The sequence below is a fragment of the Panthera tigris genome, chromosome B3 (assembly GCF_018350195.1).
Source record: "Panthera tigris isolate Pti1 chromosome B3, P.tigris_Pti1_mat1.1, whole genome shotgun sequence".
NCBI lineage: Eukaryota > Metazoa > Chordata > Mammalia > Carnivora > Felidae > Panthera > Panthera tigris.
The window spans coordinates 91059739-91075338 of NC_056665.1; the positions used below are offsets into that span (position 1 = coordinate 91059739).

Consider the following 15600-nt stretch of genomic DNA (forward strand, 5'->3'; position numbering starts at 1 on the left):
ACAAACAAAACTACAGTAAGTGTTTCAGTTAGATACACAGGAGAGTGTCTTTCATTTGCTTTCAATGCTGCAAATGAATTTTGGATTTATTTATTTCTGTATTTACTTTCCCCATATATTGCTAATATAGCTGATATTTTGCTATATTACTTCCTCCTAGCTTATTTTCTATATTCTTTTATTTCTTTGAAATTTTTGCTAATCTCCTTAATGTATTTCAATTTCTATGTAATTACAACATTTTGATTTATTAATGTATCTGGTACCAAATCTTTAACCATTTAAAATAGACAAAAATCAGTAACTACAACAATATACCAACATAAAGAGTGAAAAAATATTAAACATAAAAACATAACAATTGAGCAGGCTACTAAAAATAATCACCATTAAAATGTAAACAACTATTATAAATACGTTTGTATATTATTAAATATATTTATTAAATATGAGGTCCGAATAAGTTAGGAAAAATAAAATATATATGTGATTATAAAATATGCACAAATATACCTACAAACACATAAACTTCAGTAGCCCCAACCATGCACCATGATACCTATTTGATAATTAATGCCTAATACATACAAAATTGTGTACATTTTACAAATGTATTTGACAAGAATCTTACTTTCTGATTGTTGGTTGCAGAATTGTATATTTCTCCCTGTATGTTGTTCAAATTATTTATACATTTCTATTTGTTTGTTTTTTGTCTCTACCTTTTCTATTCGACCTATCCATAAATGGCTGATGTGAATTAAAATGTCTTGTTTAGTAGACTTACCAGTTTTTACTCTAATTTTATCAATTTTATTTCATGCATGATGAATCTATTCTGTTGAAACATATTTGTAATTGCTATCTACTTTTGATGTATAAAAATTTGATCATGATATAATAACCCTATTTATTCCTAATACTGATTTTTAAAGTCTATATAATCTTACTATATCTAAACCACAGATTTTTTGGTTCACTGTTATTAGCCTCATATTTTTATATCATACTTTCACATTCAACTTCCTTGACTACTTAGTCTTTATAGATATCTCTTATAAAGAACAACAGACATTATTTAAATCAAACCTTAGAAGGCAATTTGGTACATTTACATTTGTTGTAATAGAAGTTATTTGAAAATACTCCAAAAAGTTAATGAAAAAATCTGTATAAGTTTTATTTTTATTTTCTAATCATTTATACATGTATTTCATAGTAGATGCCCATACCACTTATTTACTAAAAAGAGAAGAGTTTTAGGATATTCTCACTAATTATTCTCCACCATTTTTTATGTTGAATTTTAATTCTAGATGTGTGTGTGTGTGTGTGTGTGTGTGTAAATCATTTTTTTAAATCTTAAATATTATCTATTCTGACATATCACTTCTAATTGCAAAGTATTTGGTCAACCATCCCTCACTATCTCTTTGATATCTCCAGCATTTGTTCCTTCTTTTATTTACTTTCTCCAAAGGTATTTTCTTTCTTTCTTTTTTTTTTAATAATTTTTGTTTGTTTGTTTTTTAGTTTACATTCAAGTTAGTTATTTTCTACATGTTTGTATGTTAAATCTGACCTAATGTTCATGATCTTGTTTATAGAATGGCCTTATGTTTGTTTAATTTGTTTGGCTATAAAATTATAGACACAGTGTTATCTTGTTGAAAATAATACTGTATTCTTCAGAATAGATTCTTAAATCTTGCTATTGAAAACTCAAATGCCAGGGTGCCTGGGTGGCTCAGTCAGTTAAGCATCTGACTCTTGATTTTGTGTCAGGTCATGATTTCACTATTCCTGAGTTTGAGCCCCATATTAGGCTCTGTGCTGACAGCATGGAGTTGGCTTGAGACTGTCTACCTCTCTCTCTGCCCCTCCTCCCATTCATGATTGCTGGCTCTCAAAAAAATAAAATTAAGAAGAAGAAGAAGAAGAAGAAGAAGAGGAAGAGGAGGAAGAGGAAGAGGAGGAAGAGGAAGAGGAAGAAGAAGAGGAAGAAGAAAAGAAAAGAAAAGAAAAGAAAAGAAAAGAAAAGAAAGAAGAGAAAAAATATCTAATGCCAAGTTGACCCTGACTCACTTGCATGTATAATCTCTTTTTGGAGACTTTATTTTTTTTTTCATTTTTTTAATGTTTTTTACTTTTGAGCCAGAGAGAGACAGAACCTGAGAGGTGGAGGAGCAGAGAGATAGGGAAACACAGAATCTGAAGCAGGCTCTAGGCTCTGAGCTGTCAGCACAGAGCCCTACAGGGGGCTGGGACCCACTAACTGTGAGATCATGACCTGAGCTGAAGTTGGGCACTTAACTAACTGAGCCACCAGGAACCATGAAACTTTTTTTTATTATGTTCCTATTTTATATTCTTAAATGTCTCTATAATATATTTAAGTTTGCTTCTTTCCCCTTAGTAGTCTGTAGGCTTCTTTATCCTGAGGTTGTTCATCCTTCTTACATTCTATAAAAACATATCTTTTTTGTTTAAGGTCTTTTCTCTGTTCCTTTAAACTTTTCTCTTTCTGAGATTTGTGTCATTAGGTTTGTGGTAACGAGATCACAGCATTTCTCTCTTATCCTTCATACACTGTATTTATTTTTATTAATTTTTATTATATGTTTATTGTTTATCCTTTTTTTCTACATTTTTGGTAGTGCCTCTGTATCTGAGCTACAATTTCAGTATTTTTTTATTTCTCAGCTGTATTCATCATATTACTTATCCAATCTATTCTTTTCTGTACTTCAGCAATCACATTTGTAAACATAACATTTCCATGTGGATTCCTCTTAAAGTTTTATTGCATAATGATTCTCTTGTCAGTGTTTTAATTTAGTGTGATTAATAGGCTTATATTTAATTATTTTTCTCTCTTTTGTGGCAGCCAGCTTCCGACAGAATTCATAGTACAGTTCTTGTTTTTTTTTGAAGATAATTGGTTCTCTTCATGTGTCTTGATATTCTGACATGCGAAAATCATCTGTATTTTATCAGTACTTTTGTACTAAAAAGTACACAGGAAATCGGCTGAATATCCAAATTAGGTTTAATAAATAAGAAGCTGAGTCATCTCTTGTATTAAGATCCAAATCACCATAAAATCATACTTCATTCCATTACACATCTCCTCATTTCAGAGATTTATCCTCTACCTCTATTCAGCATTCTCCCAGGTGACAGTTAGAAAGCACTCATTGACTGCAATCCACAAATACTGGAATTAGAATTTAGATAGAAAAGTGACTTCTTAAGGCTGGTCAACTTCTTCCCCCTGTTTCTCTCATGTCCTCAATCCTGTGGTGTTTCTGCATGACCTGATTTTACTTACATGATATCTTCAGCAGCATGAAAGCAGGCATTTACTGTCCTGAAGCAAGAGAAATCTAGGGAAAAACAAAACAAAACAAAACACAGAATTTCTTTATTTTTTTTTTTATCATCCTACAGCCATGATCTGCCACCAAATTCGCATATGCATTTCAAAATAGTACTTTGTCATCCCAGATACTATCTAACAGTTTACTCCAGGTCTTGGTGTATTTTCCCTATAATTTTCTTGATCATGGAAGAAGGAGTCAGCAATCTGTGGTTATTTTTAGTAATTTCTAGAAGATACTAACAAAGGCTTCTCTAAAACCCCATCATTTAAAACCTATTAATGATTCTTTTTTTCTTTCTCTCTCTCTCTCTCTCTCTCTGTTACTTTTAGCTGAAGGAATCACTAACTGACAAAATAACATGTACATTTTTAGTTACAAAAATATCCATCATTAAAGTTAGGAATATATAAACCAATCTCAAAGTAATAAAATTCACTTAAAATCAAAGATAATAACTGACAACATATTGTATATTAATTTTAATATCTTATATATTAAGCATTAGGGTTATATATATAATTACATATAAATGCATATATATTTACAAAAGTAAATATAATAAATAACATATTTTTTACAGAAGAATACCAATTAAATTTCATTTTGATCCTAATGAAATAGGTTAAAATGTATATATTCAAACATTTTTGTTTTTCTTTACAATTTCAGACCAAATTATATAACATATGTATGTTTTGAAATTTTATTTTATTTTATTTGTTTGTTTATTTTGAGGAGGAGAGGGGCAGAGAGAGGGAGCTAGAGAATCCCAAGTTGACTCTGAGCTAATAACAGAGAGCGGGATCCCATGAACTGTGAGGTCATGACCTGCATTGAAATTAAGACTTAGATGCTTAGCAACTGAGCCACCCAGGTGCCCTTGTTTTGAAATTTTAAATAAAATATTTCTAATATTCTAGATTTAGAGTATTTTCCCTCCATTAATTTTCCTTATAGTTTACCTATTTTCTCAGAATCTTCCAAGATAAGAACTTCAGAGGAATTCTGGAAGAAATAAGTTTGATTGCAGTAGGAATGAACACTTTATTCTCTGTAAAACCCAAAGTGTTCCCTTTATGGTTCAGTTTTGAAAATGTCGTTATTTCTATGACATGTTGAATTTCATTATCAAGGCCATGTACTCATTAAAGGTGTTCTTAAAAATAGATGAATTGAGAAATCATATAATTAAACTTATACAAAAAAAGAGTACCCCAATGACTTAAAGTTAAATCATAACTATGGAATTTCATGAAGCATTGAAAGTTAAAACTTTTACTTATGTTTTTCTCTATTCTCTGTAGAAAAAAAATGATTTATGGTCAAGTCAGTACTTTCTATATAATCAAGCTATAAAACATAAAAACTTAAAATTCTGTTTAATATCAAATTACATATACAAATTTACCTGATAAATTGTATAATACATATTTTCTGTCAGTAGTCTTTTGTAGTGTTCAGGAAAATATTATTTTGATTAGACATGTTATATAATTCCATAAATTGAAATATGTTGAAATTATCTTTTGACATATAGATGACATCTATATTTATTCTTTGATAAACAGCATTCATGAAAAGTTGCCCTGAGAAAATCAAGATATGATAAATCAATGACAGATTTAAAATAACAAAAACAAATAAATAAGTTTTGTACATTCTTGGATTCTTTACCAATAAGCATGTTCTTAATAAGCACACTAAACTAGTAGTCACCAATCAGTTAACTTTGTGCCACTGCAACACCAAGTACGATAGAGCAGGAAGAAAAATTCCAATTATATAGTAGATATTAAAATTAAACTTTTGACCAGAGAACCCATCTTATCGCTATGTTCCCTAGGAGGGATCACAGGGATCACATCTGTTGAGAGATAAGTCATTCATGCTGCTTCACATCTTGTAAGCAGAAGTGTTAACTGTTTTTGTTCCAGACTACCTTTCTAAGAGTGTATTTATTTGAAAGTGCCTTGGCCTATAGATTTTGTCCCTCTGTAGTGAAGGGCAAATTTGCTTGCTTGTATCCTATTATAGTAAGTTTACTTACTAAACTTACTAAACTTTGAGTTCCTCAGCCATGACACAAACCCACTGTGTGCTCAGCATCTACTTCAGCCTCTTGTTTCACCATTATGGATGGTTGTTGGGGAGGTATTAGCAGAAACTTACAGCTTAAGACAACACAAATGTATTCTGTCATAGTTTCTATAGGTCATAAGTTTGGCATTTCATAATTCAAATCTGTATTCAGACTCTTATTGGACTGACATATAAGTTTTGAGTAGAGCTGTGTGGTTCTCATCTCGGGCTAAGAGGCCTCTTCCAACCTCATTAGTTGCTGATAGAATTAATTTCCACACAGCCATAGGGACTGAGGTCTCTGTTTTGCTGCAACCTGTTTCCCAGGGACTGCTTTAAGTTCCTACAGGCCATCCTGAGTTCCTTGCAAGCATGTTTTCATTATTTCAGGCCAGTCTGAGCATGTCTCTCTGACTTCCTATTCTGCAATCAGGCAAAGATAACCCTTTGCTTTTAGAGGACTCACTTGATTATGTTCGGCCCACTCAAGATAGTCTCCCTTTTGCCATATAACAACATAACCACAGGAATGAGATTTCAAAATACTTATAATCTCTTCCAAGAGTCAAAGGAGGTTTTCATACAAGGAAGAGCAGGGTCACTGTGATCATCTAAGAATGATACTTGGGGTGCCTGAGTGGCTTGGTCTGTAAGGTGTCCAAAATCGGCTCAGGTCATGATCTCTTGTTCGTGGATTTGAGCCCCTTGTCGGGCTCTGTGCTGACAACTCAGAGCCTGGAGCCTGCTTCAGAATCTGTGTCTCCTTCTCTCTCTCTCTACCTCTTCCCTTCTTGTGCTCTGTCTCTCTCTCTCAAAAATAAATAAACATTAAAAAAAATAAGAATGACCCCTATCACAGTGGACAAGAGGAACTGACACATGTTATGTATCTTGCTATGCAATTAGTAATAAAGGATGCAATTAGTAATAAAGGTCTTTGTCTTTGAAAGAGGAACTTTGTAGTTTCTTCCAACATCTAGGAAACAGTATTAGTATAAATTGTTTGCTGAAAAGTAGGGTAACATCTCAGGCAATTCACCATTTTGATAATTCTTTTCACCAAAGCAGTAGATAATGTACTATCTGGAAAGATGAAAAAATATATTTGAGAAGCTGATTGTTTATTTCTGCTTTAGGTTAATGATAATAGTAAGACTGTTTCTTTTTTTTATTTTTTTAATGTTTTTATTTTTTATTTTTGAGACAGAGACAGAGCACGAGCGGGGTAGGGGCAGAGAGAGAGGGAGACACAGAATCTGAAGCAGGCTCCAGGCTCTGATCTGTTAGCACAGAGCTTGACACGGGGCTCGAACTTGTGGACCGTGAGATCATGACCTGAAGTCAGATGCTTAACCGACTGAGTCACCCAGGCGCCCCAAGACTGTTTCTTTAAGACTGAGCCAACTGGCATAAATGGTGATGAAAGGATTCCAGAAAGGCAGAGGTTAGATGCTAGAATGTAACTTTCAGATGTAATTACCACCAGTATAAGTATATGGAGCACCTCCCTGAATTCTCATATTGGTTTCCCGACATGTGAAATGAGAGTAGAAATTGTAGTAGAAAGACAATATTGGAAACTTCTGAATGTGTCCTCCTGCCTCAGCCAAGATGGTACCTCAGATGTCTTCCTGAATCCCATCAGGAAATGCAGAGACAGGAAACTCCATCAAATACTGTAATGTGGGTTCCTTATCATATCCTCATTTATACCACTTGTCTAGATCCTGGAAGACTACATGAAACATGGAGAATGATGGCCAACTACTAGCAACAAGATAGTTCCCAAACCAACTGTGGTGTGCTGGTAAGAGTCACTGCCACATTACACACAGGAAAATATGTTCTTAACTATGCTTATAAACGAAAAAAATCACACTAATTATTTTTATGTGGGAAAGATAGCAGCATAGATACACTGTCTTATTCAGGATTATGTTAATATTTTATTGTAAGAATATAGTCTTAAGGGAATTTGGTAGTCTTGAGCATTCCTGAGAACATCATGTTGATCCATTATATTGATGGTATTTTGCTATTATGGAAATGATTTGATAAACAGTAGGCGGTAGGTACTCTACATGCCATAGAAAGACCCATGTCTATGAAAAGATTGGAGATCAGTCTTAGGTAGATGCAGAGACTTGACAACTCAATGAAACTGTTAAGGCTCCAGTAATCTTGGTCCTGCTGAGATTTATGCTTTAAGTTAAAGGTCATGTTGCTGCCCTCCTGTTAAAGATTAAATATGTGTGTTCCACTCAACAAATCCATATGTTTAGATCCTAATGCCCAACGTGATGGTATTAGGATGCAAGTCCTTTGGGATGTGATTAAAGTATGAAAGGGGAGCCCTCATAATGGATTCATATTCTTATGAAAGAAAATGCTTTCTCACATCCTTTGCCATGAAAGACACAGCAAGAAGACATACCCATGAACCAGGAAATTGACCCTCACTTGACACTGAATCTGACAGCACCTTGATCTTAGGTCCTAGCCCCAAATTGTGAGAAATAAATTTCTGTTCTTATAAGCCATATAGTTTATGGTCTGTGGCACTTTGTTATAGCAGCCTGGATGGACTAAATGAAAGACAAATGAAAGACTCATGTAAGTGAAACAGCAATCTACCATCCCCCAGAAATGGTACATTTGAGGTTTATCCCAAACATGTACAGTTTTCATTTCATTTACCTCTATTGAACCAAAGTCTCTTTCTCAAATTGCATCTGGGGCCTAAGGAAGGGGAAGCAAAAGTAGCTCAGTCTGGTTAAAAGGTGGGTTGATCCAATATGATGTACTGAGTGGAAACTGGAGATGAACTGCTACAACAGTATGAGCTAAGTAAGGCATGGCTCAGAAGAATGTCGGTGAAGGAAATACTCCTAGTGGCAGAAATGTGAGCAGAACACCTAGTCAGTCATTTTTTCTGAAGGTTTAAATGGCTCAAATTAAGAACATTCATGGACTATTGGTGTGAGTAATGGCTCAACTGGTTGGCCAAAGGCCTAGAAGTAGAAATTTTAAAAGACTAAATGCAAGAAAGTTTGTGGAAAAGGCCTCTGTATAAAACTGTGTAAGCATAAAGTGGTAGGTCTTCGTATTTCATGTTTATGTCAACTAGAGTGCGTTACCACAAGATTATTTCATGCATATAGAAAAGATAATTTTTCTATGATTCCTAGCCCTTCTCATTGGCCAGTACAGTGGTGTATGTCAAAAAGAAATGACTGATGTACTATCCTCAGAACTCCAAAAACATTGCTGTTGAGAATACGACTTATTTTGCAGAAGGATCATGATCATGGAATAAAGTTTTCCTAATCTAGCCTTTATCTTCTGGAAGCAGTAATTCTAGTGAAACAATAGATTGCACTATTTTATTATAAATAAGACTTCAGCTCAAAGAAATCTTCCTGACTTGTTAGAGTAATATTCTTGAAGAAACAATAACTTCACAGAACCGGTAGCTAATATATTATGTTCAAATATATGGAATCAAAAGATAGAAGTATCTCTGGTCTCTCTAACAATTATTTCTAGTGCACCACTCTGAGAATTTTTTTCTTTTTTTTTAAATTCCTGAATCCTGTGTTTTTCTCTATCAGAGGTCAGGGGTCCTGGAACTAGGAGCAGATGAAATTGCTTCCAGTAGGGGACACAGGCAGATGTTGTAGTTATTATTACTTTGCAATCTGGGATCTCCATATGGAACAGCAGACAAAAGAATTTCTTTACTTGAGTGGATAATTGGCTCTGATGACCATAAGAAACTAGATTTGCTGTTACATTATGGGTGCAGGAAAGTGTATGGAAACCCTGAAGCCCACTGTTTGGTCACTTAATTCTTCCATGCCTGATGATAGTGGTTAATGGACAGTTACAATAGTCATGGGTGACAAAGGGTAAAACAAGTAGGGGTTTGACTTCTTCAGAATAATGTTTGATATCAAGCAACCTAGAATTTCTGAAATACTAACTAAAGATAAGGGAAATCTATCTTTGGTACTGGAGGAGGCAGAAAGTTTCAGCTTTGGAAAAAGTTGGAGCAATAAGGAATGCAGTTTGTTCCAATAACACTCCCAAGTTATGTCTTTTGTAGATAATGCAGACTGTGTTCCTAGACTACTCCAAGATTTGTTACAATTTTGGCTTCTTTCTGGTCTAAATAAGATTTTGTTTTGTTTTGTTTTGTTTCAGTCACTTGAACTCAAACTGAATACTAATAGAAAATTCTATGTGTAAAAGAGATTGGTCCAGAAAAGCTTTTTCAAGTTAAAGAGCAAACAGATGGGAATGGAACACTAGGGAATTCCAATATTTAAGGTTTGTGTAGAGGATGAAGTCCCTAAAGACAATAAAATTGCTGAACCAGACGGTAATACAAAGCTAATGATGTTGAAATTATTAATCCAAAATAATATTTCAAGTAGGAAGAAGTGGTCAATGATGTCAGTTATCATAAAGAACCACATAAGATAAAGATATAAAATTATTTTTATTTATTTTTTCTTTAATTTGGTAATTACTAGGTATTTGGTTAATAGGATAGCTTCTCTGATTTTAAAACTCAATAATACATACTTCCCTTGCATTAATTTGGATCTTACTCCATTGATATATTTTCATATTAGCAGTATTTTTCTTTATACCCACTATTTTCAAGTGGTTCATATCTCTAATATCCTTTTCTATCCTTTTCTTGGAAAACTCTACGCTTATTTAATATTTTTAGTCTTGACATTCCATCAATCCATTTGAAAAAAAAGAGATAGGAAATATGAGAAAAGAGGTGTGAGCATAGATGTGTTAATATCCATATAATAATAATGAATAATCCAAAATGAATGGTAGTAGTAATATAGGGGTGAAAATATTTGAAGAAATAATGTTTAAGAATTTTCTCATGTTCGGGGCACTTGGGTGGCTCAGTAGCCTGAGTTTCTGAATCTTGGTTTCGGCTCAGGTCAAGATATCATGGTTTATTGAGTTCAGCCCTGCATCAGGCTCTGTGCTGGTGGTGTGGAACACGCTTGAGATTCTCTCTCTCTCCCTTTCTCTGTCCCTCCTCCACTTGTACTGTCTCGGTCTCTCTCATAAAATAAGAAACGTAAAAAAAAAAAAGAATTTTCTCATATTCAATGAAGATAAGAGACCTTCTACTTATTGCCTTCAGAAAGTGAAAAAACAAACTATTTAAAAAAATATTCAGGGCACCTGGGTGGCTCAGTCCTCGGTTAAGCGTCTGACTTCGGCTCAGGTCATGATCTCACAGTTCATGAGTTTGAGCCCTGCTTCAGGCTCTGTGCTGACAGCTTAGAGCCTGGAACCTACTTCAAATTCTAGGTCTCCCTCTTTGCTCCTCCCCTGCTCATGCTCTGTCTCTCCCTCCTTCAAAAATAAATAAAAAACATTAAAAAAATATTCAAAACCATAGTGGAATTTAAAAACAGAACACACATCAATTAAAAGGTGCATATTCTTTCCAACTACATACAAAAATGACAATATACTAAAAATGTACTTTTATACACTAGCAATTAATAACAAAAATGATAAAAAAAAACTATTTAAATTGCATCCAAATACATGAAATACTTAGGGATAAATTTAACAATATATGTGAGGAATCAAGCTCCTGACCATAATGAAATGATGTGTGGTTTTTTGGACCGAAACATAAGCAATTACAAAAGCTTTATCTGGCAAACATCATGGGGAAAAGCTGCCCTCCCCACACCAGATTTGGTGCACATCAAGTGCACTGCAGTATCTGAGGAAAGTTACAGTCAAGGACTGATATTCCCCTAGCTGGCCATCTTTTTATGCTTAGCTGCATTCGTAGTTTAGGTGCCTCCATTTGAAAGTCACCTGTAAAGGAAATTTGAAGACACTGTTCTCCATTCTCACTCAGCTCTCAATATTTTTCCACTTCTATTCCTTTCCCCATCCCTATCACCTGTCTGTTTGTCCATAAAATTGAAGGTGTCTTTCTGGGGGGGAGACTTTCTTGATAGTGTAACAATCCCTTCACCTCTCCATGTACTGATTCACCTGAGTGATATTCCATGCAGGGAAAATGGAACAGGAGGCAGTTGCCATCTTCTTTGTTTTTAGATTCTTGCTTATACTATGGCAGCAAATGATTAAAGGCTTGACTGTCACTTTCATTTTTGGCTTGTTGCTTTGTCTATCCTGATACCTGGCAACTCAAGCTCTCCCTCCAGCTCGGCTGAGCTCCTGGCAACGAATTTAAGACTCATAAACTGAAAAGTACAAACATTTTTGAGAGAAATTAAAGAAGAAAAAGACATGTTACATAAAAGGATTGTAAAAATCAGTATTTTGAAAATATCAATTCTCCCAAATTAATTTATAAATTCAGAATAATCTCAAATTTCCAGTAAGGTTATTGTTTTATGCACTGACAAGCAAATTCTAAAATTTATGGTAAGATAATAGATATAAAATAGCCAAAGTAATTTGAAGTGAATAAACAAATTTGAAATATTTATACCTGATTTAGTTATAGTATTCAAGAGAATTAATTACATTAAGGAGAAGAGGTAATTACAGGTTACATTAAGAGGTAATTACATTAAGGATAGGTGTATATATATTAATGGAACAGATTATGTAGTACAGATATACTCACACAATCACTTCAAGTGATTTTTGTTGTTGTTCCAGATTTCTTTTAAATCGTCATATGAAACTGATTTTTAACTTCCAGAAAAGTTGAAAATAGGGCACTGACATTTCCCAAACACCCTTCACCCAGCCTCCCATAATGTTAACATCTTACATAACTGGAAATTTGTTAAAACCAATATATCAGTACTGGTAAAATACTGTTAATTATTGACTTTACTTGGATTTCACCAGATTTTCTATGCTTTTTTTTTTTTTTTTCTGTTCCAGGATGCAAACCAAGATACTACACGTTGTATTTAGTCTTCATGTCAGTCTCCTGCAGTCTGTGACAGTTTCTCTGTCTTTCTTTGTTGTCCACGATCTTGACACTTTTGAAGAGTGCCCTAGTCTCTGCTTTTCTGAGAAATCACAGGACAATTCAATTGTTTAATATGCTTAAGTCATATTTAGATCTATTGAATGCTTTATATTTTGAGTTATTTTCCTGATAATAACTAAACAAAATTGAAGTCATTTTATTAGATAAAAATATTTGCCAACATGTTATCTCAAGTCTTTGTGAAATGTCCTTTATCACTTGCCAGGAAGTTACCATTTTGGCATCTCAGGCCAAAGTACAGAATACTAAATCCTTTTCATCCTCACCATCTAATTAACCAACTGTTCAATTACACGTTGCCATTTTCCTTCCAAAATCTCAAATTTCAACTAGAATAAGAGTTAAAACTACAACCTATGCCCTAAAATCTTCTAATTTTGTATAATACCTTTTGCTGAAATTTTTCATTTTCAAATGTTTTGATTATATAGACACCAAAGTTGTATAGGTACATAATTAGCACCTTGTTAATTTATATAAAGTCATTGCTAAATTACTCTCTTGTCAATTATAGTAGCCATTGAATACTGAATATTCAAGAACTAATTGTTGTATTACTAAGTTGCACCATCTTGTTTTTCTTTTATAATTCATTTTGTAACCCATATAGGTATCAACATAAAGGCAAATTAAAGGATTAAGAAAAAATATTCTTTATCTATGCTTGTTACCAAAACCCAAGTTCAGTAGCCCATTGCTTGAAAAGCCAATACCCAACAAATGAGTTTTGAGTGGAATGGAATACAAGCTGTATTCAGGAGGCCAGCCACCTGGGGAAAAGGTGGACTCTTGTCCAAAGGCTAACCCCTAAGTTTTCTTCCTGGCCCAGGGATTTTTAAAGGGGTTTAGGGTAGTTAACCTGTTAAGGAAGCGTATTGGTCTATAACATTTCTTGATTACATGCAGATTCGATGGTACCAGCTATAGACATCATGGTGCTCAGAAGTTGTACCAGGAAGTCTAATCCCTCAGTGCCTAGGTGTTCTGCAAAATGGGTCTGGATCCTTGAAGCCAGGGAGGGGTTGTGCATGAGAATCTAGTTTCCGTTTAATGACTGAGAAGTGCTTCATTATTATTATTTTTTTTTTAGGAAAAATGTATGATCTATAGCTATACAAAGAAAGGATTAGTTAATCGTGTGGGCTATGGGTACTTGTTAAAGCTTAAAGACTACTAGGTTGGCTGGAGGGGCCAAGGTGGCTTCATGCTCAGTAATTTGTTTTAGTTTAGACATAAATCTATCTTTTAGCCCTTCATGTGCAATTAGATATAAAGAGGTATTAACTTATTTTCATAACCACATATTTGACTTGAGTTTATTTGCCAAATTACATTTATAATAACCTGTCTTAGAGTTTTAATTAAGGCTATTGAGTACTATACTTTAAAAATCGAAATGTAACTTAAATACCATAAATTCATTCTTTTAAATTATACAATTCTGTTTGCTTTAGCACATTCACAAAGTTCTTCAACCATCATGCCACCACTCTCTAATTCCAGAATATTTCATCCACACAGTAAAGTATGTACCCATTAGCAGCCACTTCCTCTTCCTTCTTCTCCACTGTTTTTGGAAACCATCAACATAGTCTTTTTATAGAAACGCCTATGTTGAATTTACATATACATGGATACATGTATACATTATATACATAATATGTGATTTTTGTGTCTGGTTTCTGTCATTGAATATAAATGTTAAAAAATTCCACCATGGAAGAAAGATCACAACCAACACCAAGAAACACAATTATTAGAAAATATTGTGAAAAATTATATGACAACAAACTAGATGACGTGGAGGAAATGGACAAATTCAAAGACACCCACACACTACCAAAACTCAAACAGGAAGATGTAGAAAATTTGAACAGACCCATAACCAGCAAAGAAATTGAATCAGTTATCAAAAATCTCCCAACAAATAAGAGGCCAGATGGCTTCTCAGGGGAATTCTACCAGACATTTAAAGCAGAGTTAATACCTATCCTTCCCAAACTATCCCAAAAAATAGAAATGGGAGGAAAGCTTCTGGACTCATTCTATGAGTCCTTGATTCCCAAACCAGACAGACCGCACTAAAAAGGAGAATTACAGGACAATATCCCTGATGAACATGGATGAAAAAATTCTTAACAAGATACTAGCAAATCCAATTCAACAGTATATTAAAAGAATTATACACCATGATCATGTGGGATTTATTCCTGGGCTGCAGGGCTGGTTCAGTATTTGCAAAACAATAAATGTGATACATCATGTTAATAAAAGAAAGGATAAGAACCATAGGATCCTGTCAATAGATGCAGAAAAAGCATTTGGCAAAATACAGCACCCTTTCTTAACAAAAACCCTCAAGAAAGTTGGGATAGAAGGAACATGCCTTAACATTATAAAAGCCATATGAAAAGCCCACAGTTAATATCATCCTCAATGGGGAAAAACTGAGAGCTTTCCCCTGAGATCAGGAACACGACAGGGATGTCCACTCTCACTGCTGTTGTTTAACATCGTGTTGGAACTCCTAGCCTCAGCAATCAGATAACAAAATGAAATAAAAGGCAAAAAAATAAAACTTTCACCTTTCACAGAGGACATGATACTCTGTATGGAAAACTTGAAAGACTATCAAAAAGCTGCTAGACCTGATACATGAATTCAGCAAAGTCACAGGGTACAAAATCAATGTACAGAAATGAAGCAACCAATAATGAAGCAACAGAAAGAGAAATCAAGAAATCTATCCCATTTATAATTGCGCCATGAACCATAAAATAATTAGGAATAAACTTAACCAAAGATGTAAAACATCTGTATGCTAAAAGCCATAGAAAACTTATGAAGGAAACTGAAGAAGACACAAAGAAATGGAAAAACATTCATGTTCATGGATTGGAAGAACAAATATTGTTAAAATGTCAATATTACCCAAAGCAATCTACGCATTCAATGCAATCCCAATTAAAATTGCACTGGCATTCTTCACAGAGTTAGAACAATCCTAAAATTAGGATGGAACCACAAAATACCCTGAATAGCCAAAGCGATTTTGAAAAAGAAAACCAAAGCAGGAGGCATCACAATCCCAGACTTTAAGCT

At 34.0% G+C, this 15600-nt stretch overlaps 1 long non-coding RNA gene across 1 annotated transcript in view; it reads left to right on the forward strand.

The window, feature by feature from the left end:
- The first annotated feature begins 7205 nt into the window (after nucleotides 1–7205).
- LOC102951644 overlaps nucleotides 7206–15600 on the forward strand; it is a 117993-nt gene continuing 109598 nt past the window's right edge. Inside the window, exon 1 of the long non-coding RNA XR_006218211.1 lies at nucleotides 7206–7269. This is a non-coding gene — a long non-coding RNA (uncharacterized LOC102951644). The remainder of the gene's footprint in view (nucleotides 7270–15600) is intronic.